The sequence below is a fragment of the Lissotriton helveticus genome, chromosome 1_2 (assembly GCF_964261635.1).
Source record: "Lissotriton helveticus chromosome 1_2, aLisHel1.1, whole genome shotgun sequence".
NCBI lineage: Eukaryota > Metazoa > Chordata > Amphibia > Caudata > Salamandridae > Lissotriton > Lissotriton helveticus.
In genome coordinates, this window is record NC_136058.1 from 402452312 (window position 1) to 402478146 (window position 25835).

The following is a 25835-nucleotide window of genomic DNA, read 5'->3' on the forward strand; positions in this document are numbered from 1 at the left end:
CCGCAATCCAGTATGACATAATTTAACATAACCAGTAACTTGCTCAGCTGGCATTGCAGAGATAAATCAATGCGACATATATAGCAGGTTTTTTAAAAAAAGGCTGAGTTAAGGTAAGGAACACCGCAGCGTCTTGTCATTTACTTATTCACATACAAGAAATCACATAGCGGCAGCATTCTAATTAACTCTCTTTTCTCCACTCCTCTATTTGTCAATTATCAAGACTATGTGTTTGATTTAAAGTCCAAAGGGTCACCCGATTTGTTAGAGATCTCTGCTGGCCCTGTTGCGCTCTCTGTTCCTTCAGAAGAGCAGCAGCCATGGTGGCTCCTCTGGAGGCACTGCAGGGGTGGTGAGCGGCTGCCATGTTTCAGGCGGCCATTCACCAACTTGTGTGTTTTTCAAAAACAAGCTTCCAAAGCAGTAGTTTGTTTTTAAAAACCAATAACTAATCACCCTCGCACCCTAGGAACTTTCTCCCTAATTAATTTTCCCCCAGGAAGTGGGGTTCATTTAAAAAAAAGATTCTCATCACGACTGCCAGGTATTCCCTGGTGGTCCTGAATAAGAGAAAAATACATCAGACTGCTTGATCTAAAAAGGAATGGCCGTCCGATGTATTTAAACCAACGGCACCCAAGCAAGGCTCGACACATGACACTCCACCTGACTTGCTTTAGGTCAGGCAGACCATCCGTTTGTTGGACAGGATACTCAAACATGCTTGTGAAGGAGTACCCTGCTCACCAAACTCTAAATCAAGACCGCTATATTTTCTGTGTTATGCATATATCTCTAGGTCCGCTTCAATATGTCCATCAGTCTTTCTATGATGTACCTGTTGTACGAGTTACTTACCTTCGGTAACAATGTATCTGGTAGAGACGATTCTAGCCGCAGATTCCTTAACGTAGAATTATCCTCAGGCGTGAAACTGGATCTGGAAAACTTTTTGCCACAGCATCCCTGTGCGCTGGGGGGACAGCATCACGCGACTCCGACCAGGCGTCGTCCGCGTACGTGACGTCAGCAAAGTCACATAAGTCCCACCCCGGCGCGCCTACGTCAGTTTTGTTCGGAGAACTTTTCCGCACCACAACGTGGAGCCAGCAGAGAAACTGTGGGAGCATGGGACCAGTGTGTGAAACAGCAGAAAAATGGAAAAGAAGGAATTGTGACGAAGAACACAATAAGGAGCAGTGCCAACACTGCAGTACCCAAAAGCAGGGAAAGAAGAAAGAACAGAGCACAGCCCTGAGCAGCCACTCTGCCAGTATGAAAACAGTACCCCCTTAAGACAAGGAAAATATGCAAAATATCATGACAACATGCAGCAGGACTACACCCCCGACCAAGACCCATGAAGGGGAGCAAGTTCCAAGAAAAAAGGGAACGAAAGACGTCCAAGGCAACCCCAGCACAGAGTGCCACAACCCCCCCAAGGGAGCCAGGACAGGGCACGGCCAAATGACACAAACCCAGAGGATAGCAGAGGGGCCAGGACCCTCAGGAACAAGAGGGATGAAAGGACGCCAGCCTCAATCCTGGAGCAACCAGAGCAGAGGGGCACAGGAGTACCTATAGACCCAGTCTTTAAATTGCCAAGGAAGAGGAAGGAACAAAGCAAGACAACGTCTTGGCGAGAGAGCGAAAGACTGCACTCACTCATCATAGCCATCCACCGGGAGGCGAGTGCAGAAGGGCAAGCCAAAGGGTCCTCGCAGAACGGGGAGGAAGGGCGGGCCGTGAAGGAATCTACGGCTAGAATCGTCTCTACCAGATACATCGTTAGCGAAGGGAAGTAACTCGTACATCTGATAGAGACTACTAGCCACAGATTCCTTAACGTTGAATAGATACCCTAGCCATACCCTAGGGAAAAAAGGGTCTGCGGAAGGACCCCACCAGCCTGGACAAGACAGGGGACTAATCCAATGGACAGGGCGAAGAGCCCCGTCTTCCCAGCCCCCCACAAGCAGAACACCACCGAACCCAAGAGTGGAAGAAGAAGAAGAAAAAAGAAGAAGAAGAAAGCCTGTTCACTCTCAACAGAGGAACCACGGGCAAGGCCAGGGAGGCCGAAGCACCCCACGCCCCTACAAGGCAACAGAGCTTCCATCCAATGCCAGGGCAAGGAAGAGGAAGAAGAAAAGCCTAGAGGGCCCAAGTAAACGATGAAAAAGAAGGCAAGCCCACCATAGACGGAAGGCAACAGATCAGACAGAGCGGTGCCAGCACTAATGAGCCGCCAGAAGCAGGAAGAACAGCCCGGGGGCCCCAGGAAGACCGGGAAGGCTATGCCTGACAAAGGGAGAAACACAGAACCAACCCAGCCTCCAGGAAAGGAGCATGAAGGCAAGGAAATGCCCGGACACACTACTACGAGGGGTCCACGCACACGACCTAAAGAAGCATCAGCAACATACATAAACGCCATGGAGAGCATAGGCCCGAAGGCGAGCATAACTCCCTAGTAGAGCGCAAGCTATATAACAGCTACTACTACCCCACATAGGGTACGTTAAGTCCCAAGACATGGGATCCCTCTTTGGAAGAAACTTCCGCAGCAGAGGAAAAAACAAAAGAGCCACGGGGAAAAAAAACAGCAGAAGGCTTGCCAAGCAGCCCAAGAGAAAAACAGAAGGCCTAATCTCAGGGCCAAGTCTGTGCAGATAACTCAAGCAAAAACAAACACAGTCAACAAAGGGCCTTCCAGCAGCCAACAAAGCCACAGTCTCAGCAAGGAGGACTCGAGTGGCCATAAAACCCACTTCACAGCCAGGGCAACCTGCCCAAAAGAAGGTCCAAGAACCAGATCAACTCAGCAGTCACTGAGGGGGAGAAGGAGAAGGAGAAGGAGGAGGAGGAGGAGGATGGAGCCCTGCCAAGAACCTCTGGATGGCGGAGTCTGCCGGGCATGGAATAACAGAGTGCCACCGAATGGAAGATCAACCAGCCGCTCCCGAACATTTACAGGGAACACACTGTCACCAAGCCAAGCATGCCGACGGAGGGCGACCGAGGTAGCCATGGCATGGCCCAGCACCTCAGAGATGTCCAGAGCGGAGCGGAGAATAAACGCTGCTAGCTCTCGGCCATCCAACGCATGATGCCGTAAGTCGACCTAAACAGTGAAGCGGCGAATCCCATGGACTCAGCCGAGTCCCAAAAAGAAGAGGTGGCCCTAGCCAACACACATAAGGTGTTAAGGGCCCGCAAAGCATCGCTGGTCGAGACGAACATATTGTGTCCCCAAGAGTCCAGCCAGCGGGCCTCCCGCGATGGCAGAGATAACAGTGGCGGTAAGGAGGGAAAAGAAGCCCGCAAAAGTGTACTGGAGGCAGAGGGGTGGAGGGAAAGACATGCCAGGTCACGTGGCGCTGGAAGGTGCCGGTGCAGGAGGTGTTGGAGCACCGGATCGCCTGTGGCGGGACGCCCCCAGGTCTCCATCAGGGAACAAAGGAGCGAACCCTCAAAGGGTAGCAATAGTTCCCTCCCACCAGAGCCCTGGTGGAGAACCTCCAAAAGATGGTCTACCGGGAAATGAGCAACCGGGTCACCCATGCGCAGAAAACCCAGAGCCGTGGACACTGCGTGAGCGAAGGCCGCACCCGCCTCCATAGGGCCCCACAGTGGAGAAAGCAGGTCCTCTGTGGGCGACGGCTGTAAACTAAGGCGGCCGTCATCAAAGCCAAGCAGGACGGGCAAAGGCCAGACCTGGAAGTTAGAAGAGGAACCGAAGAGTGGGGGACCTGTTGCACCTCCGGGAAACACCGCGGCCTCAGGAATGGCGGGGAGCCAAAGAGGTTTGACCTAAACTTCTCGAGGGACCAAACCACAGCAAAGGCGTCCATCTAAATGGCACTTCAACGTTGTTACCTGGGGATTAGCCTTCTACTGATGAAAGCCAGTGGCTGATCTTGACCGTGGTCATGTTTTTGGGATAGCACTGCTCCTGTACCATGTTCAGAGGCATCGGTCTGCACAATTAATTGCTTGACATAATCCAGGGAAGCCAAGGAAGGCCCTCACTTGAGTCTGGGTAGTTGGAGCCACCCAGTCCAGAATGGTCTAGATCTTGGGTTGCAAAGGTTGAACCTGGCCTCCACTAACAAAGTGACCCAAGTAGGCAACCTTTCCCTGCCTTATCTGGCACTTGAATGCCTTGATAACGAGGCCTGCACTTCTCAGAGCCCCCGGTGCTTTCCTAAGGTCAATCAGGTGATCCTGTCAGGTGGAGCTACAGACAGCAATATTGTGTAGAAATGCTGCACTCAAGGATTCCAATACAGCAAGGGCTTAGTTCACCAACCTTTGAAAAGTGGCAGAAGCATTTTTCAAACCAAAGGGCATTACAGTGAACTGATAATACCAATCTGTGGTTGGAAATGCAGATATTTATTTTGCTCCTGGAGTCGTCAGACCTATCAGCCAGTACTCTGATGTGAGATCAAACTAGCTGTCGAAGAAATGGTGCATGCCACACAACTAAGTATTGAGCTGACACCCAAATGCTTTTTATTAGGCCTGTTTAGATGTCAGAAGGGCGCAAGATAACCTATACATTTGGTCAGTCGCCTATGGTAATGGTATGACGTAGAATTGCAATCACATGGCTACCCCAGCATGCCCCATCGATTGTGCTCTGGCATGGAGATGGGCCTCTTCTTCTACGGCGGACGCTTCTATCTCGTCTTGGTCAGATTCTTCCCCGAAGATCTCCATAGTGTGTTGAATGCTTTGATGCTGTCTCCCTCATCATCGAGCCTGATGATCGTGAAGAGTCCTCTTGGACCGAAACGACTTACAAGCGTCGCAGTCTTCTTCTTGTGCTCCGGAGAGATGCACAAGTTACAAACTTGATGTACGTCGATGCGAGGGTACTTGGCGCGGCACCCAGGACAGAAATAGAATGGAGTCCGTTCCATTTGCAGATGGCAGCAAGGCCCGACGGTTGCCCACGAGGTTTTCTATCAAAAATGGAGAGTTTGCCAATTGATTTGAAACACGGAGAACAGAGAAACGTGTACTGAAACAATACAGTTGAGGGTAGAGTGGACTGCGCACTGAGGGGAACCCGAAGAGCGGTTTCGGAGTGCAGTAATACACATCCAAACCCGTTTGGTCTAAAAAACAATCTAACAATGCAGTCGATGCCCATGCGCACTATCACCGAAAGGTGGAGTCACCTTACCTCGTGACTGGAAAGGCTTCTTCAAAGGAAAATAACTTGCAAACATCCGGACCCAACACAAGATGGCAGGAGTACGTAAAGCATGTGCATATACAGCACACAAGCCTCGAAAAGAGGATTAATGGCCCCAAATCCCTGCCGTGGTATCTTGTCATGTTGTGGCTGAGTGTGCCATGTGATGTGGCAGGCTATAGTGCTTGGTGTGATTTGGTCATTTTTGCCATGGTGGAGTGCTAAACAATTAGGCAAATTTAGATTTTCTTTGTTTTTGGGATCGTGTGAAATAGTGCGGTACCTACCGTATGATGTAAGTAAATAAATTATATTGCTATTATACGGTAAGGATGTGGGGGTGAGTGTTATTAGGGCCAAAGCCTTGCTGATTATATGCAGAATAACAGGTCTGGGAGGTCACTCCTGACTAGAGCAGGTTAGCAGCTGCACAGGCCTTGGGCACTGATCCTATTGAGGATAATATGTGACGGGCCACTGGTGACTGGAGCTGGCTAGCAACAACGCTAGCCTCTGGTATTCCTTACAAGCAGGGTAACAATACATGTCAATATTGACTGGAACTGGTTGGCAGTAGAGTTGACCTCCGGTTTTGAATATTTGCAGGATTTAAGGTACAGGGGTCACTACTGACTGGAGTTACTTAGCAGGATAATAGGTCTCAGGGGGCCAATACTGACTGAAGCTGGTTAGTATGATCACTAGTCCTACTAATGACTCAAGTTGGCTAGAATGATAACCTGCAAAGTTACATGATTCTATTAGGGCCCAGAACCCTTTTATTTAGTGATGTCCATCTGCACACTTTCCTGCATCTTGTAGTAAATTGAACATTGACAAACAGAAGTGTTATTTCCAGAAACAGTGAATTCTGCAGCTTGTCTGTGTATCTTTTATCTGCACCTCACAGACTCCTCACATTCCTCTCGAGAGAAGATCCTGCCTCCTACTCATTAGTGTTGTTTCAGTAACTGTTTCTATCACGTGTTCAGGTTTCATTGACTTGTATTAGGAGAAAAGTGTATAAAAATACATTGTGTAGCATTAGCATTATATACTCCAACTTGCTTTAGGGTAGATGCTCTCGTCCATTGCAAAGACAATTGTGACTTGTTAGTTTGCTTGGCCTTTTGCTATTTTTGCATTAAATGTATGATAGATTTGTTGGCCTCCCTGTGTGTTGTGTTTTATTTTACATATCACAAGAGATGACGAGGAAAATGACAGTCCAGTATACACATTCTTCATATAAATCAACTCACAGTATACTGTTCTGGAGGTTCAGTCCCACAGACATTATCTCTAACTGAACGCACTCTAGGAAACATGTGCTTTTCAAACCAGTTGCCTTCTGATGCGGCGTCCTCGCTATTGGATAAGTCAGTATGTCCTGACCCTTAGGAGGATTACCGTATCTAGTGCACTCTGTTAGACAGCGCTCACCTGTGGTGGTAAGATGGTAATAGGCACCTTATCACCTATGCACAGTACAGGGCTTTGAGTTACAGAGCTCCTCACGCTGTGGAGAAGATTAGGTCACATTTACCCATTTTCCCATATTTGGGCCTGATGAAATGCCAACAGATTGCTCCATGGCTACACAGGGCATGAACAAAGTTGACCTGAAGTATAGACCCCAGCTTACCAGCAGGTCCATAGGTGATCGACACTTTCACACAGTGATAGGGGCCATTAGTTATTCAATTTCTCTGCCACTGTTTTTAATCTCAACATGGACCAGGATTAACTATATTGTGGCAACTGGTCGATAGTTGATCTTATATTCAGACTTTCACCAATCTCACATCTAATGACACAACATCCTCTGTCCTACTATGCGCATCCGGCGTACTTATTAAAAGATGTCCAACAAAGTGCCCTCTTGTGGTGCCCGCCAGGCATTGTAGCGCCGGCCTGGTGAGGAGTATAGCCCAATGATGAAGCAGGTCACCTTCAGGTGTGTGAACGCAACATGTCTTAAAAGCACATGCGTCCTAGGGTGTCTGCGTTCAGTTACAGATAATGACTCTGGGACTGAACCTCCGGAACAGTATACTGTGATATGATTGTGTTTTATTTTAACAAATGTACATAGCAGATATTGGCCCTTCCTTGATTCACAAAAATTATCGGATACCTGCTTCGGAGCGCACTTCTTACAGACGAGTATGGGGTTATCATGTTGCTGCTACAAGCTCCTTACCTGTGTGAGTTATCAGGAACGATGCAGGGGGCAGACCCAAACCAGCCACATGTGGAGATCAATGACAAATACTGAAGAATTAACAGAGCTTCCAAGCTGGTGACCATTACTTAATTGACCTAGAAAATAAAAGACATGTTTTTAGTATTCTGGTGACTCATGACCATAAAAAACAAAAGTTATAAATTCAATATTGTGTCAAATACTTATAAAATGAAACTGGATATGCTGAATCGGATGTTGCGCCTGGTCATGTGTGACACCCTCCACCACTATTGCTTATGGGACTTGTAGTTTTGTTTTTCTCTTTAAAAGGATGGGCTCTAAAGTCCCAGTGTTCTAAGCGATGTTGGTCAAAATCAGAGGCCTGACGGAGGATGAAGCATGACACTGCTCTGCTTAGCAGTGAGATGACTGACAGTTCCCCAGCCCTTTCATTCTTTGACAGAGAGAGGCTCGTCGGCCGTTCATATCTTTTTGCAACGACAAAGAAACTTTTATTGCAGCTTCTGTCAACTGAAGAGATAAAACGCCTAGGCATGTTTCATTAACTACATGAACAATCAAAAACATGAGTTTCTGGAAAACTATCAAGCACCCAATCGGAATCAGCCGCCCTTCACACCCAGGAAATCCTACTTGTTGGCAGGGTGTTGCCTGCCACTATATTACAGGTTACTTCCAACATAATCTTATTTATACATACATACTCCAGGGTGCTGCCAGCTATCGGGTGTACACACAGCAGTCTGGAGCCACTCAGTAAGGAGGTAAGCTCTTCATTTCATCTTAAGCCCATAGGTTACATTCACAGCCAGATGGGTCCGGAGAACTTTATCTGCACTTTAACTGCGCTGAGTAGATAGACGTAGCACATCATAGTCTGTGTTGTGTGCTGGGTGATGCCTGGTATCTTATTATCGTTGGCGGATGGATGAAGCTCTGATAAGAGCTACTACAAGGAGAACAGAGAAACAGGACCACAGATCGCCACAGAGTGACAACTGCCCAGAAGCTGAAGAAAGAACTCTGGAACAGCAAACCTCCTCTACCCTGGAGATTCTCCTGGGTAAGCAAATGATGGTAATGAAATGCAAACTGCAGCATTACGATCACACACTACAGCATCATTCCCTTTAAACCAAAGGTAGCAGTCTACAAGAAAAAACTAAACAAAAAGCAACAAAACTAGAAAATGCATTTCCAAATGCTGCAAAAGAGAAACAGTTAATACAATTGGAAAAATATTAAACTTTGTTGGTACCTTAGTAATGTGCTTACTTCTTGGCTTCACTCCATCTGCAGCAATAACGCTCTGAAAGGAGAAATTACTGCTGTGAGTCTCAGAGTCTTCAGTGTTACTGGTCTCAGTCACGAATACTGTGATGTCGGAAGATAACTTTCTCTTATTTGGCTTCATAGATCCACCAGTCATGCCATCGCTTTTAGCAGACACGCTACTGTCAGCAGCATCACAACTTCAGGCAGACCAGCAATGCAGATCTCACCACTCAAATTGAGTGAATATTAATAAGTACGGTCTCGGCTTACCAAGCAGAACCAAAGAATCGGGTCTCATAACCATACCCAGAGTCACAGCTGGCTCTGCCGCCACTTGAGCACACCCAAACACCTCAGCACTTAAGCACCAGTCCCAGGGGAGCCCATCCGAGATGTCCTTGTGAACTTGCACCACTCCTGGGTCAGCACAAGCAGCATCATGGACAGCGTCTAACACCGCTGCCACAAACATTCATCAACATCCAAATCCTCGTCACCCAAACTACCCAAAAGTGGCTTTCTAGATAAGCAGCCAGCCCTGTAGTGTCTGTCTCTGTGTACTAATTTGATGTCAAAGTTGTAATTTTAAAAACAGCCTTAGCAACCTTACAGGGGCCTTACTGACACCATTAAGGTTTCAAAGCAAAGGACTGTGGTCTGTGAACTTTAAAAGATGCATGCCCCCAGACCTCTTCTGGACAATAAGAACTGGTGAAACCATTCAGAGGAATTTGTATCATAAATCATGTAAGAGGGCAGTAAGCTCACTCCGTACCCTCAGAAAAACAGAGCGCACTCTATGAATGAGAGGTACTGCCTGAGCTTTAAGTTTGATACAATGCTCTAACCATTCACTGCACCCACTCGGGAAACATAAGGAGAATGTAGTAAAGTATTCTTAATGTCATTGGCATTCGATACCGGCATGTCACTCAACACCGCTGCATTATCAGGCACCGGCCTCATAGCGAAACCAACTTAGTCTGATTCTGCCATTCCATCCCTTACCTTCCATTGATAGATACACACATTTTTGAGGGAATCTTTTTACCCAATTATTCCAGCGGACTAACAAAGTAATCCAGTATATATCGATATCCTGCTCACCTAAGGCTTTAGGATTTATATTGGAGCTGGTCAGCTATTTCTCACATCTCTACTTTTCTCGAAGGCTACATCACACAAAATCTTGATGGGTAGTCCTGAATCCGCCATTCCATTTAACAGCACCGCACCAGCATGAACCATACACAAGGGACACATTACCTGTCGCAGGAAGGTGGAACGAACTATGGAATCAATTGCTAAAGCTAAGTTATTCCCTCTGGGGACATTCTTCCTCATTAACATCAATTGTGCCGACTTTCACAGTAGTGCATACACTCATACTGCTTGAAAATGCCCCAACACTGCCACACTGTCCTTGATCCGGGCATTTCCCATTACTTCCCACGTGTGCCTTAAACCCACACCTGTAACAACTGCCATAATGAGCTTTCAGAACCCCATTCCCATTTCTCTGGAGTTCACAGAACAACCCAGAGCAGTCCCAAGAATGCGACTCACTGGTGATGCGCCCTCCTCAAGTTCAGTGACTTAGATGAAAGCGTGGAGCGCTCTATGCTTTTAGGAATATTCACTTCTCGGGGAGAGTTGGGTTCCTTCAGCTCAGTAATCTCTCCTGCAACTTCTTAGAGAATCAGTTAAACACAAACTCATCTCTGCTACATACATCCACTCTGTTTTCAGATTTGCTTGGGGCTGTCAAAATGCAAAGAGCTGCAATATATTCCTCACACTTTCCTGACTACCTTGTTTTAAAAAGTTGTGACGTTCAAGCGTGATGCTTGGTTCATTTCCAAACTGAATTATTTAGAGGTTCTGTTCCCGCACGATACTCGTCCCATATTCCAAGTGCTTCAACCCTGGTAGGATATCAACTGCTTATTTTCAGATCATTTCTAAAAACTCTCTGCTACTTTCTGCAAGAAATGGAATTATTATTTGTGGTGAAAGAGGAAAAAACACAACCCCTGTCAGAGTGAATTTTCAACGCCATTAAAAGTAATCTGGAGTCAACCCCCTGGTACCTAAGGCACGGAACAGGCAGGCTTAACTTAGGGTACTATGTAAAATATGTATGCAGAAACCAAAACAGTAAAAGTCAAAATGCAAAAAAATAAAAAAGCGAAATAGAAAAATAAAGTGAAATGTAATGAACAAAATAACACTAAAATGACAAAACCCAATAAGCGGAATCTGAGATATGAACTGTAACGCTTTAAGTAGAGATAGTGCCAAGAATCACAAGGTGCCAATGATACTCCATTGTTGAGGAAGACCTAGGCGTAAACTGATGGTGACCGCAATGGAAGTCAGGTCGGATACATCAACCAGGTTTGTGCTGGTCAAAGACTTTACCTTTTGACTTTAGTCTTCTTCCATAATAGGAGTGCACTTCTATAGCCTCCCAGGACCTCAGGGGAAGCATTTAGAGCCTCATATGGGCTCAGTCCAGGACCAACAGCCAGGACCAGTCCAGTCCATGCCACTGGTCAGCTGGACAGTTGCAGCAAAGGCCTTTTTAGTGTTCTGTATCCTTGTAGGTTGAACAGGAGGTCAGCCGTATGACCCTACAAGTCTATTTCTTAGTCCAGAGTAAAATACGGAGCAGATCCAGTCCTTCGGGGCTTTTTTCCGATCACAGACAGGAGGTCCTGTCCTCGTCTGCTCTTCCTCAGGTCTAGGAGTGTTCTGAGGTGGGTGCCTGCAGATGCCTCATTTATGCCGGCACAGGCTATTACGTGGGAATGACTCCTAGGCATGCCCAAACCAATGGAGTAAAGGTTACCTGGCAATCAAACCCACTTTAAGCATTTCTAAGATGACAAACTTCTTCAACGACGCTAAACTTGGTCTTTGAGAGATGAGGGTGTCCATGGGGCATATACTATGGCAGTGCTAGTGCCCTTCCACATCCAGCAAGGTAGGTGTCATGCTTCAAAACATGAGCCTGCTCCTCGTTGGGCCGGCGCTGCAAAGCCCAACGGGCACCCTTACAGGGGCTCTTTATCGAAGATCTTTTGTTCCTTGCCGTATGGGTGTAGTGGGTGTGAGGGGCCTTAGTCAAGTGTAGATGTGTGTGGTGTGGTTTAAAATAGGTTAGGGGTTCCTCTTGAAGACTTTATTCTATACTAAGGGAGCAGTAGTGTGTTTTGTTATCTATGCGACAAAATACCTATTCTACTCCCAGATGGTTGACATGTTTCTCGCCTTAGAAATGTCAATAATTGATCAGTGGTGATTCTTCAGGACCGTGAGTCAAACAAATTGTGAAAAACAACCTATCTACATACAAGTGTGGTAAGGGTGCAATGCTACCTACCACTGGTATTCGCCTAGGGAATGGCCTCCTAGGGAACAGAGATCACCTGTAATAAAAACAAACAGTGAAAAGGCACAGCAGTCCTGAGTTTTTATACTACAGGTCATGAGACGTTTTGCACATTATATTCATTAGAAAGTTGAAAAGCACTGTTTATCAGAGGGGTAACCCATTGATCAGCGACCACCTGATATTCACAAGGCTGATGCGCCAGTGTGTGCAAGACTCACCGAAATTAGTGTGAAGTCTGGTCTCATCTGATGCAACGGATAAAAGACACCCAAACAGTGGTGTCACTATGAAAAGAGGAAAATCGAAATTCATTGAGTCAACGAGATAGGCAGGCACGAATGTGTAAAGTCTGCAACGGTTGAAGCACACATGCGCTAGGAGGAGGCACTGTCTCGCACACGAAGGTTCAAAAAGTGTCATGAAATGTTGGTTTATAAACAAGGGGGACTGTTGTGTTTTCAACCTCGTGGCACCCCACTCGTATCGTATCCCAAACAAAGAACCGTGGGGAGTGAGCAGTGTCAATGTTTCCTGTGGCTAAATATGTGTGCAGTCTCGAGGCAGTCAAAAAACAACTCCCTGCTGCCCGTACGGACTTGTGTGAACAGTAGGGCGGGGACCAAAGTATCAGCGGATACACTGGGGAAGAACAAAACAAGACACACCCCGTTACCATACTCGTAAACCGTTTGTAGCTTTTGCGGGCAAACAAGGAGTCACTATTCCATGCTGTACGAGCGCTACAAAAAAGAAGACGACACAAACACCTACAGTGGTGCTTACCTGTTCCCAATGCAGAAACAGTCTCTCGACCTACTCATACCGCTGCTCATCAGGAAGGGGAAGTCTACTCCGGACGCGGAGTATAAGTACTTTTCATGCATGTTGGAATGACTGTGGTGGAGGAGTGGCCTCGTTACTCAACAGCGAAGAAGGCTGAGAGGCATGCGTTAAATGCTTAAAACAAAGCGGCCATCTTGGAGTGTAGTACATAACCCAGCTAAGAGGTAGTTGGCCCTAGAAAACTACGTACGCTGAGTGTGTATCGCCCTGTGGGTTGTCTAAGTGTATATACAATTCAATGTAATATAAGGGTATATAATAAGTCCTAGTTAAGGTGAAATCAGTGATAAATATGTTGGCACAGTAATGGTAAAGCGTATGCCAGCAACCCTTATATTAGACTGTGCCGGGGTGAACAGCCACCTAGGTCCATGCGAAGTTGAAAGAGAGTACGTGGGTCGATGTGAAGTTAAAAAGCACCCGGTAGAATGTCTTGGACATTTAATTAGTTATTCTTTTAAGTGGTGTTAGGGTAGAGGTTCCTATGGGCCAAAACAGTACAACAGGTAGGCACAATGTGTCCGTCAGAGTACCCTATATTTGGCTATAAGAGGCTATAAGAGGGTAGAGCTATAAGAGGGTAGAGCGAAGAAAGTGTTTAAGGCCAGCTTGATATTACTGTTGTGTTGGGTGACAGAAACGTATGTTACTTCGTAGTTGTTCCAGGAGGAATAAGTGCTAGGGTGATGGAGGCGTTTGTAATCATGCTAGTTGTCTCATTGTCCCTAGTAGGCCAGATAAAAAACAATTAGAGATAATGAAGGAGATATGTTCTGCAGGTGCTTCAGGTGTTCGGCGAAACCCAGGGGATATCATCGTTGACTGCATCTAGGGCATGACCGCTGGACTTAGAAAAAGCCCAATAACTGTTCCCTCTTTTTAACCCTTTCGATGCTCATGACGAGCTCAGCTCGTCATGAGGCACAGTTGAGCTGTGCTGATGACGAGCTGAGCTCGTCATGAACAATGAGGATTCATAAAATGTCAGCACAGGAGGGGAAAATGCACAGCAGCCATGGTGTTAATAGCATGACAAATATGAATTGCCATTCAATACTATCGAATGCCATTTGGGCATCCAATGAAAGGAGTACCTCCTCCTCATCTTGTGTATTTTTGGTCCAGTATGGCCTTCGAAGGTTGAGCCGTGTGTCCCTATGACGCATAAACCCTGACTGATCCAGATGGACCACTGTGCTAGTATCTTCACCAGCACCTATGCCTATGTGTTTAGCAAGGATATCAACCTATACGACCCACACTCGACCAGCGATTTACCTTTTTGGGGGATCACCACTATCGTGGCTGTGCGTTGGTCCAGGGGGAGTTCCCCTTTTTCTCTTAACTCACATTTAAAAGATGGGGAGCAACCTTACTTGCTAGACTCTTGTACAGTTCAAGTTTTTCAGCTTCTCTATTTTGTTCTTTTCTATGACTGCCTATTTGTGCCTGGGTGTATCCTCTGATCACTGTCTTGTAAGCCTCTCACAAATTGGAGGCCGATTCCACCGAGTCCTCATTGTCTTGAAAGTATTGTGTAGTATGCATCTGTACCTTTTGCATGAACTGCTTGTTTCCGACGTGCCATGGCAGTGTAGTGTTTCTCGTTGGTCTCTTTAATTGCACTGTGACTGTGGGAGTGGTCGGATATAGCAAGCGCTTTGTGAGTGATCTCCCAAAATTGTCCCACCTGTGATTTGAATGTGAAGATGTACTCTAGTCTGGAGTGGCTTTTATGTGCCGCGCAGGTATGTGTGTACTGTTGACTCGATGGATTATGAGCCTGCCACAGGTCAATCATGCCCATCGCTGCTATCAATCCCTGTAGTGGTTCTCTTCCGAGTGTCCCCATTGCCTCGGTCAGTCTATCTAACTGCGGGTCCATGACTGCATTCATGGCATCCCCAAGAATGGGCATGCCTACGGGCAACTCAAGTATGGTGTTTCCCAGCCGTGCAAGGGTATCACTATGCAGCCTCGAAGGAATGTTTACTGAGCAAAGGTTCAGAGTTTTCCCTTCCCAAGAGCTGGTGATTGCTACATACTGTCCTAGCTTGTTGAGCCAACACCTACTCACTATCAGTGAAACGGATGCCTTAATTAGAATCCCCGCTCCACTTGAGCCTGAGGTATACCCTGCGTGCATGTGCAACTTGTACCCATATCTATCCATTGCATTTCAGTGATTGCCTCTTAGGTGGGTCTCCTGGAGCAGCACCATGCCAGGACCATGCCTACGAAGGCAGTGGAGCAGCAGCGTTCGCTTCACCTTACTACCCAAACCATTGATATTCCACGTCAAAATTGTAAGTGCCATCATGGAGAGTTGGTCATGTTATGGTGGGTGAGAACTCTCAACCCCTCGCGCCCCCAGCTGGTTAAGTGCATCTCCTCAACACCTGTGTCCACCTCCATGGAATTGTTTCATGTGTCCGACAGCTCTCATCCATGTGCCCTCCTGTATTACTGTGTTTCTTAGTTTCGAGCATAAAAATAACAACTACTGTAACAATCACACCCACTTGATGGGTTTCTATCCCTCTAACTTGCACCCCCCACCCTGCTTCCCTGCTTGAACTACCCTCTTCCCCAACCTGCAGGGAGCTTTTCGCCCTATAGAACATGCTTAATGCTAAGGTAGGCTGGAGTCTCTCATCTGACCCATTCTCGCCTGCGTTTCCAGCCCATTGTAACTATTAAGTTTTGTTTAATTGCATAGTGCCTTGGTTAAAATATCTCTTCCCATTGTCATCTATATTTCGTTGTCCCCCCTCCCCACTCTAGGGCCCCCCCCAACAACAGCAAGGCCACTGGAGTGAAGTCCATTCCTTGCTGCTCCCTGTTCAGAGCCTTTGCACAGGTGACGCATCCTATAGCCAGTCTTGTTGGATGTATGACGTTACAATGCATACTTTTACTCCGCGTACCATTACAACGCGGTATTTACAACGAATACCGTTACAACGCATAGCGCTTTGGGGTGCTGGATAGTGGTAAGTATAATTTACTATTCTAACTCCAGTCCCCGTGGACCCTAGGGAAGGTGTTGGATAGTAAATTAAACTTACCTCTTATCCTAGAGCGCCCCCCAGCGCAATGCGTTGTAATGTCATGCGTTGTAATGCCCGCGTTGTAATGGTAGTGCGGAGTAAAAGTTGCGTCGTAACGGGTGTATACCGTCTTGTTTCCCACATAGTCACTCAACGCCATTCTCCACCAGACCGGTTCTCGCCTCTCTTTTGGCTTCCCACGAGCCTGGGGGTCTCTGCTGATTTAAGAGGTTTTTTTATAGCACTGTCTGGACCCAGGAGTATCAGAGCACTTTACAAGGTGTTTCAATACAGGTACAGTGTGTATAAGCACAGACAATGGATTAATAAAAGAGTAAGTCCACATAGGATACATGACAACTAGATGAAAAAGTAAAAACAATTTCTAGACGCTATGAGAAATACAATATAGCGGTCACAGCTTGGTGGGAAGCTTCACCTAAGTCTACAAAAACATGCAAGAAAAAACTGAGGGTCATAAGGAGGGGAGGTAAGGTGATCAGATTGAAGGAAAGGGGGTTGGGTAGGCGGGTGGTCACTAGCCATATGCGGAGCAGCTAGGTGTGGTGATGCAGAGGGGCGAGGCTACTAGGGAGAGATTAGAAGCCCCAGTATTTATTAAAGAGAAGAAGTTTGAGTTCTTTTTTGAAGCTGGGGTAGAACTGGTTACAACGGATGTCTTTTGGGAGGGCATTCCAAATAAGTGGGGCATTGCCTGAAAAGGAGCGTGACTGAGTGGAATTCTTTTTCTGAAGGGGGGGATAAGTAGGAGGGTGTTGGAGCTTTTCAGTGATCGCGTGCAGCCTGCTTTGGTCAGTTTGTTGGAGAGGTATGTCGGTGTGTTTTGGTGGAGGATTTTGTGCGTAATGCAGGCGGTTTTATATGTGGATCTACCTTCAATGGGGAGCCATTTGAGGCCGGGAGAGATGTGGTCAAATCGTTTGCAGTCCGTGATAAGCCTAGCCGCGAGGTTGAGCACTGATTTAAGAGGTGCCAGGTGGGTTTTAGGAATTCCGGTGAGGATGGCATTGCCGTAATCAATGTACGATAGAGTAAGAGATTGGACTGCCAGTTTAAAGTCATCAATTGGGATGAAGGGCTTAATTTTCTTAAGGTTACGGAGGGTAAAAAGGGCTCCTTTGGCAGAGTTGTTGATGTGTACGTTGAGAGTTAGGCGGTTGTCAAGGGAGATGCCTAAGGATTTGACTGAGGTGGCTAGGGACAAGGAGCAGTTAAGGGCGTTAAGGTCTGTGATCCACTTTTGAATGGAGAGCTGGTTGTTTTTTGGGGAGAAAAGAATAATTTCAGGTTTTTATTGGGTTAAGTTTGAGATAGTTCGAGTGGAACCAGGCTTGAATTTTGATGAGGGTGTTGTTGAGGTGGAGGTTGTCAGCATGGGTTTTTATCTTATGGTAGAGTTGTGTATCGTCAGCGTAGAGGTGATAGTTAATCCCAGCTTGTTTGAGAATGAGGGTGAGGGATTCCATGAAGAGGTTAAAGAGAGAGGGAGATAGTATGGATCCTTGCGGAACTCCTATAGAGATGGGGGAGGGGTTCGAAAGGCAATTGTGGATTTTAATTTGCTGAGCAGATGGGAGTGGTCAGATGCACTGCAGCTCCGCGGCAGTCCCAACACCGCCAGGCCCCGCTTCAGGCGACACAGGACACGGAGGCACATTGGTCCGCCCAGCAGCAGGTCCAGGATCGGGGGCGGGCCGATGGAATGCAGGCCCAGGGCGATCCCGCGAAGGAGGAGGCAGATCGGGTTCAGTGAGCCAAGGCCCCGGGGGTCAGCGCCCACCACGGGAAAAGGAACCGATGGGGGAGGCAAGGAGGGGCTCCCCGCCGGGACAGCCAAGCAACGGCAGCACCACGGCCCGCACGAAGGGCCGAGACCAGGAGCGAACTAGGCTTCACTAGGCCGCAGCATCACACCACCCGGTCGCTCAGCAGATGGCCCCCAAACCCTGCAGGCACTAACCCCAGGCAGCGGCACAACTCACCAGAGGGGAACGGAATGACGATCTCCGCAGCGGAGCCCAGCACAGCCAGCAGGCTCACCACCAGCAGCAGCGGCAGGTCCAGCAGCTTGGAGCTCGCCACCGGTACAGGGGCTCCGGGCCCACCACGAGGCCAACAGCGTCGACCAGCGGACCAACAGAGAGGCGGAAACATGCCAGGAAGGTGCAGGACAGCCCACGGGGCGGAGATCAAAAGAGCAGCGCTGGCGAGGTAAGATGCCAGGAGGAAAATGACGGATTGTGTTGCTTGGCCGGCAGAGGCCACTTAGAGTGCGGCCATCTTGCAGCCGGCCAAGCCACGCCCCCACAGTGTATGATTTATAAGAAATGCTTTTGCTCTTTGGCTTTCCTTTCGAATTTACACTATGGGCTCGATTCCGATCCGGTAAAAAAAATCCCCCGTACGATTCGTATTCGTAGCCGTTTCCGTACGACTCGTAAACACACCGTACGACCCGGCGAGTACGATCCGGACCGGGTGATCAGGACGCTATTCGTACGGTCCACGTCAGGTAAGTGCGATTCGTACGGAAAAGCGCTGAATCACATACACACCGTACGCCGCGTACCCCCCATGATCACCGGGGTACGCGCCGTACCCCTGCGATCATGTGGGGTACGCGGCGTACACCCAGCGTACATGGGGTGCGCACCGTACACCCACCGTACATGGGGTACGGTGCGTACCCCATGTACGCTGGGTGTACGCCGCGTACCCCACATGATCGCAGGGGTACGGCGCGTACCCCGGCGATCATGGGGGGTACGCGGCGTCCCCGGGGGGGGCGTACTGTACTTGTTTCGGCGCGAACTATGCGTTTACGGCTGTTTCCAGCTCCCGTAAAAAAAAGGGTTGTACGTTGCGTACCCGACACGAATCGTACTTGCTGGGTCGTAAAAACCAGCCGCGAACTGTAGCGATGTCACGTACAGAGGGTTCCGAGTGCGACTCGTACGGATATTTTAGTCGTACGGAGTCCTGTACGACTCGTACGGTCTTTGGCTCCTGGTACGGATCGTACTTCGTCGTACGTACGGGGACGTGTACGGGTACGATTCGTACGGGGAAAATTGCTCCGTACGACGATTCGGAGCGCATTTTACCGGATCGGAATCGAGCCCTATGTGTAGTTATTGAATATTATGGTACACAGTCAAAATATCGAGTAGGAAATGTCGACCTACCATAATATCGAGTCTGAAATATCGAAGGTGCATAATATCGAAGGCAAGAATATCGTAGGACAGAATATCGACCCAAGGTAAGTAATATCGAAATACTTAATATCGATGTAAGTAATATCGAAGTAAGTAATATCGATAGCATATATATCGATGTTACTAATTTCGATGACACTAATATCGATATTTGTATTATTGTATAGTTTTTTATTATGTATGTGTTATATGTTTAATTTAAGTATTTAAAATAATTACTATTATATGTGTATACATTTTATATAATAATAAATAAATTTATAAGTAAATTTTATGAGCGGGTTGTGGGTTTATAGGGGAATAGGGTGGGAAGTAATTTAATTATGGTAAATTGATTAGTAATTAGTAGGATTTATTAATAAATTATCATTAATTGGTAATTATGTGAAAATAATAGGAAAATAATTTTAATTAATTTATTAATTGATATATATGTTCTGTAGCGGGTTGTGGGTTTATAGGGGAATAGGGTGGGAAGTAATTTAATTATGGTAAGTTGATTAATAATTAGTAGGATTTATTAATAAATTATCATTAATTGGTAATTATGTGAAAATAATAGGAAAATAATTTTAATTAATTTATTAATTGATATATATGTTCTGTAGCGGGTTGTGGGTTTATAGGGGAATAGGGTGGGAAGTAATTTAATTATGGTAAGTTGATTAATAATTAGTAGGATTAATTAATAAATTATAATTAATTGCTAATTAATATTGATTAATTGGGAAAAAATTAATTGATTAATTGATATATTTTTTCTGTAGCGGGATGTGGGTTTATAGGGGAATAGGGTGGGAAGTAATTTAATAATAATTAATTAATTAATATTGGTCTTGGGGATTGTTGGACTTCACGCACAGCCCCTCCTAAAGAAGCTGTTAAAGCGCTCTTTTGGAAGTGGACGGCGGAGCGCTTAATCACAAACTCAAAGCACTGCAAGTCCACGGTCTCATTTTTACAAACTAAAGACATTGTGGCCTTTGAACCCTATTTGGACCTGATCACACTCCCATTTGATCGTGCCCTGTATTTTAAATTTAGAGTTGGATCCCTCCCGCTAGGAGCTGTGGTATCAAACTGGACATCAGTGGCCCGCGCCTCCCCGTATTGTGCTTGTTGCCCGAACAGGGTTGAGTCTATTGCGCATGTTCTATTTGAATGTCCGGATTATGCCAGGCCCCGGAGGTATTGGTTGAAACCCCTCTTTCAAATCTTGGGTACTCGTAGCCACCTAGTCGCCTTGCGCATTTTAATTACTGACACTTCCCCCCTCATTGTGTGCGGAATTGCTAAATTTTTAAAACAGTTTTGGCTTATTCGATGTAAGAGATTGTCAGTAGCGATTTAATTCTTTTCTTAGCTAAGTTATTTATCGGGCGCTTTATGTCCTTTTATTCGTTTTAAATGAGTTCTCTATACTGACTTCTTAAAGCTATGTCTTTTTGTATTTTGTATTGATGTTTTGTATATGTGCTTATAAGATATCTTGCATATCGAATAAAAGCTTATGACTGACTGACTGAATTAATTAATATATGTTTTTAAAAAATTATATTTAATTTATTGGGAAATAATTAATATTAATTAGTTAATTAATTATTATAATTTTGTACATATTTAAAATTATTAATTAATTGGTAATTAAATAATATTAATTAGTTACATTAATTAGAGTAATTTTTTATATATAATTTTTAGTTACTGTTAATTAATTAATTGGGGGAAAATAATATTAATTATTAAATTATATTAATTACAGGTAATGTGCTAATATATTTACTTTATTTGTTATTGTTCATTAATAATTAATTGCTAATTCAATAATATTAATTAAGTTTGGGTAAAGGAGTATTTTTAGGGTTCAGGGTCAGTTTTGGGTTTTTGGGTAAAGGGGTATTTTTAGTGTTCAGGGTCAGTTTTGAGTTTTTGGGTAAAGGGTTTTTTTAGGGTTCAGGGTCAGTTTTTAGTTCTTGGGTAAAGGGGTATTTTTTGGGTTCAGGGTCAGTTTTCAGTTCTTGGGTAAAGGGGTATTTTTTGGGTTCAGGGTCAGTTTTCAGTTCTTGGGTAAAGGGGTATTTTTAGGGTTCAGGGTCAGTTTTCAGTTTTTGGGTAAAGGGGTATTTTGAGGGTTTAGGGTCAGTTTTCAGTTTTTGGGTAAAGGGTTATTTTTAGGGTTCAGGGTCAGTTTTCAGTTTTTGGGTAAAGGGGTATTTTTAGGGTTCAGGGTCAGTTTTCAGTTCTTGGGTAAAGGGGTATTTTTTGGGTTCAGGGTCAGTTTTCAGTTCTTGGGTAAAGGGGTATTTTTTGGGTTCAGGGTCAGTTTTCAGTTTTTGGGTAAAGGGGTATTTTTAGGGTTCAGGGTCAGTTTTCAGTTCTTGGGTAAAGGGGTATTTTTTGGGTTCAGGGTCAGTTTTTAGTTTTTGGGTAAAGGTGTATTTTTTGGGTTCAGGGTCAGTTTTCAGTTTATGGGTAAAGGGGTATTTTTAGGGTTCAGGGTCAGTTTCAGTTCTTGGGTAAAGGGGTGTTTTTTGAGTTCAGGGTCAGTTTTCCCTACTGTTGCACTCTCTGGAGTAGGAATAGAAATTTTTACCCTTACACTATCCAACGTTTTATTTAATTAATTGTTAAAATATCAAATGTTTATTTTATTTTTTATATTACTTACATTTTATTTATGTTACTCTTTTATGTTTGTATATGTGTTAGTAAATTAGAATATATTTCATTAATTTATAAATTCGTAAAATAATTATTAATATTTATTGTTCAGTGCATATATATTACATATTTACAGTATATATTTAATTAATGTATTCTTAATATATATGTATTATTTATTACTTTTAGACATTATTAGATACTTTTAAATATGTTTATTTTATTTATTAGTCTTATAGACTTAATATTCCATTTATATATTAAAAAAAACCGATATTTTTAACATCGATATTTTTTACATCGATATTTTTTTCCGATATTTTTGTACTTACCATGTTGTAGATAGGATGTCGATATTTTTGCCCTCGATATTGTTGACTCGATATTCTTGTAGGTCGATATTTTTGTAGTCGAAATTCTGTCAGTGATTCGAATATTATGTACTGTGCATACATTGAGTATGTTGTCGTTTCACCCTTTTGCCTCGGTGGCACGGAAAAAATGGGTGGAACTGATGTCATCACACCCACTAGCCTCTCTTATGGCTCAGGTGACGAGTCGCGTGCGGAGGTGTGGTATTGTGACGTCCTTATTGGCGTGCAGAGCTAGGAAAAAATGTTTCTGTGGAATGCTGGCGCAGGGGATATTCATAAGGTGAGGAATCCACAGGCAGACACTGTATCCACCAGAAAAAGCGTTACCGAAGGTAAATTACTCCCAACAAGAGCTTTCAAACATGTTTTTTTTAATGTGAAACATGAAAAATGCAAAAACAAGATTTATCCAAAAAATAGGAAGGTGAAAGAGCGCCATGCACTTTGTGCCTGCCTGCAGTGGGAACCAGCGCTCGCCATTGCGGGAAGGGAGGGGGCCATCTGTTTTCACTCAGCCGTGTGTTTATATTTGCATCGCGCTTTCACTTTCACTTTAAATGAAAGCACCATGCAAAAATAAACATGGGGCTGAGTAAAAACAGACGGCCCCATAAAGATAAGAAATTGCTTTGCGACAGCAGCAAAGCAGACAAGCCTGTCCGGATGGACCGGACGAAAAGGTGAACGGACAGCGGCTACAAAACCCCATTTCCAATGGCAGGCCACCGTTTAGCATAAATGGTGATGCAAGCCAATGAAAGTGAGGGGCGGCGCTTTGAGTCCCCTTCTCAAATCCCCTCTCTTACTATAACTCTAAAGGGCAAGCAGCGCATGTGAAGCAACGCTAGGTGACACCTAAAATAGGATTGAGTTCAAATCTTCATGCATTGCATTCAAGGCACTGCTTAACTCCAGTCCAGAATACCTTAGTCGACGCTTCCAGTGGTACGTCACTAAAAAATCACTGCCCATATCTTATACATCAAATCTCATTATAACTAAGGGTAGAAGGGCTCCTTGGGGATTGTGCAGCTGTTTTTTGTGCAGATCTTCTTTCCGGGCAGGACTTCTGTCAGCTGTGCCATGAGCAGATCTTCCTTCCAGGCAGGACTTCTGTCAGGTGGTCCTTGTGCTAATCTTCCTTCCAGGCAGGACTTCAGTCAGCTGTGCCTTGTGCAGATCTTTCTTCCAGGCAGGGGCTTTTGTCAGCTTTGCCATGTGCAGACTTAAGTCAGCTGTGCCTTGTGAAGATCTTCCTTCAAGGCAGGACCTCTATCAGCTGCGCCTTGTGCAGATCTTCCTTCCGGGCAGGACTTTTGTCAGCAGTTTCTTGTGCTGATCTTCCTTCCAGGCAGGATTTCTGTCAAGTGCACCATGTGCAGATCTTTCTTCCAGACAAGGGCTTCTTTCCTCAATGATCAGTTCAAAAGTTGGGAGAGGTAGAACTGGTCTCGGTCATCTTCTTTATTGCAGCTCTACTGGTCAAGCCACAGAGCTCGAGGTCTGAGATGAAGGAGAGTCTGGATTTTCTGATCTCCGTAGAGCATTGGGACAGTCATACCGCATCCAGCATATACAAGACTCCAAGAGTCAACGCTACAAGTGCTGCTCCAAAGTTTAATTCAACCACTGTATCTGAACATCCCCTGGCAAATGCCAATTGAAGAATAAACATCCAGCCAGCACCAGCAGAGTACAGAAAGCTTTTCAGACACTTCGTGGTACTTGGACTTTCTTTATCTGTCGTAACTGAAGATGTTAAACCTTGGTAACATCTATTCCCTTTGGACAAGGTCCTCCATTTTGTCATCAGAATGTAACTCATCCTGCGCAGACACAACCCCTCAAGTCCGTATTGCTTGAAGCTGGGTGGTTCTCACACAAAAGAAGGCCCTCCAAAAATTGCTGACATTTTCTTACACCCCCTGGACAGCCATGGCAACACCACACCAACTACACCCCCTCAGGGATCACCAGTCCATCTACCAGCAGCAAGACTCAGATCTTTCAACCTTCTCTGTTACCGTCTTTGGAACGGCTCATCTCTGAGATTCGTGGAAGCTACACACTCAGTGAGCTCAGAGTTCCCTTGTAAAACCATCTCATGAGAGTGGAAGAAAAGAACAATAAGTGACATGCACTGCACAGAAGTGTAAATAAATCTACCATTATCATTCCATGTACCATTGTTCTACTGCTGTTGTTTAGATATGGATGTTTTGCCGTCTATCACAGCAGCTTCTTCGTTACTCAACAGTTTGTTTTCCATCATACCTACTTACCTATGTACTGTTTCTGACCTTATAACATCTCTGTCTGACATGTTGTGCTGTCTGTTGCAACAAAAATTGGAAATAGATTGCTACTGCAGGATGAGTGCAGCGTCCTTGTAGTCAGATGCACTTGATTGAAATATGAAAGGTACCATGTTTGTTAAAAAAGCTGCAACTATTAGAATAATAACACACCAAAAGCAGCGCATACAATGCAATAACACGGACCACGTACTAGAAAAACGTGAGTCAAACAATGCAATAATACAGGTCAGGCCTAGGAACACGTGACACAAACAATGCAATACCACAGACCAGACATCGGGAGAATCTGACGCAAATAATGCAATAACACAGGCCAGGCACCAGGAGAATCTGATGCAAACAAAGCAATAACACAGGCCAGGCACTAGGAGAATCTGATGCAAACAATGCAATAACATAGGCCAGGCACTAGAAGAAACTGATGCAAACAATGTATTAACACAGGCCAGGCACGAGGAGAATCTGATGCAAACAATACAATAACATGGGCCAGGCACTAGGAGAATCTGACGCAAACAATGCAAAAACATACGCCAGGCACTAGGACAATCTGATGAAACAATACAATACTACAGACCAGGCACTAGGAAAATCTAATGCAATCAATGCAATAACACATGCCAGGCACAAGCAGAATGTGATGCAAACAATGCAATAACACATGCCAGGCACAAGGAGAATGAGATGCAAACAATGCAATAACACATGCCAGGCACTAGGAAAATCTAATGCAATCAATGCAATAACACATGCCAGGCACAAGGAGAATGTGATGCAAACAATGCAATAACACAGGCCAGGCACAAGGAGAATCTGATGCAAACAATGCAATAACACAGGCCAGGCACGAGTAGAATCTGATGCAAACAATGCAATAACACATGCCAGGCACGAGTAGAATCTGATGCAAACAATGCAATAACACAGGCCAGGCACAAGGAGAATCTGATGCAAACAATGCAATAACACAGGCCAGGCACAAGGAGAATCTGATGCAAACAATGCAATATCACAGGCCAGGCACTAGGTGAATATGATGCAAACAATGCAATAACACAGACCAGGCACCAATGGGTTTGCACCCAGTGGAGTTACTAACAGAAAGTGTTCAGTGTCTAACAGCAGGAAAAGTTCTATTCTGTCTGTAAGTTCTCTTGAGAGGTAGCATGTAATAGGTGGCGGGATTCAGGGTACTGTGTGGACAAGAGGGTGGGAGGGCAAAGACTAGTTTCATATGGCCTGAAGTATGAGCAAAATGAG

At 45.3% G+C, this 25835-nt stretch overlaps 1 long non-coding RNA gene across 2 annotated transcripts in view; it reads right to left on the reverse strand.

Annotated features, from left to right (window-relative positions):
- LOC144806456 (uncharacterized) overlaps positions 1 to 25835 on the reverse strand; it is a 75017-nt gene that overhangs the window by 30596 nt on the left and 18586 nt on the right. The window contains exons 3-4 of one of the 2 annotated variants that reach the window (XR_013605808.1): positions 8677 to 8727; positions 7413 to 7531 (exon numbers count right to left, since the gene is read on the reverse strand). This is a non-coding gene — a long non-coding RNA (uncharacterized LOC144806456). The remainder of the gene's footprint in view (positions 1 to 7412; positions 7532 to 8676; positions 8728 to 25835) is intronic. The other variant, XR_013605810.1, reaches the window with a different exon arrangement.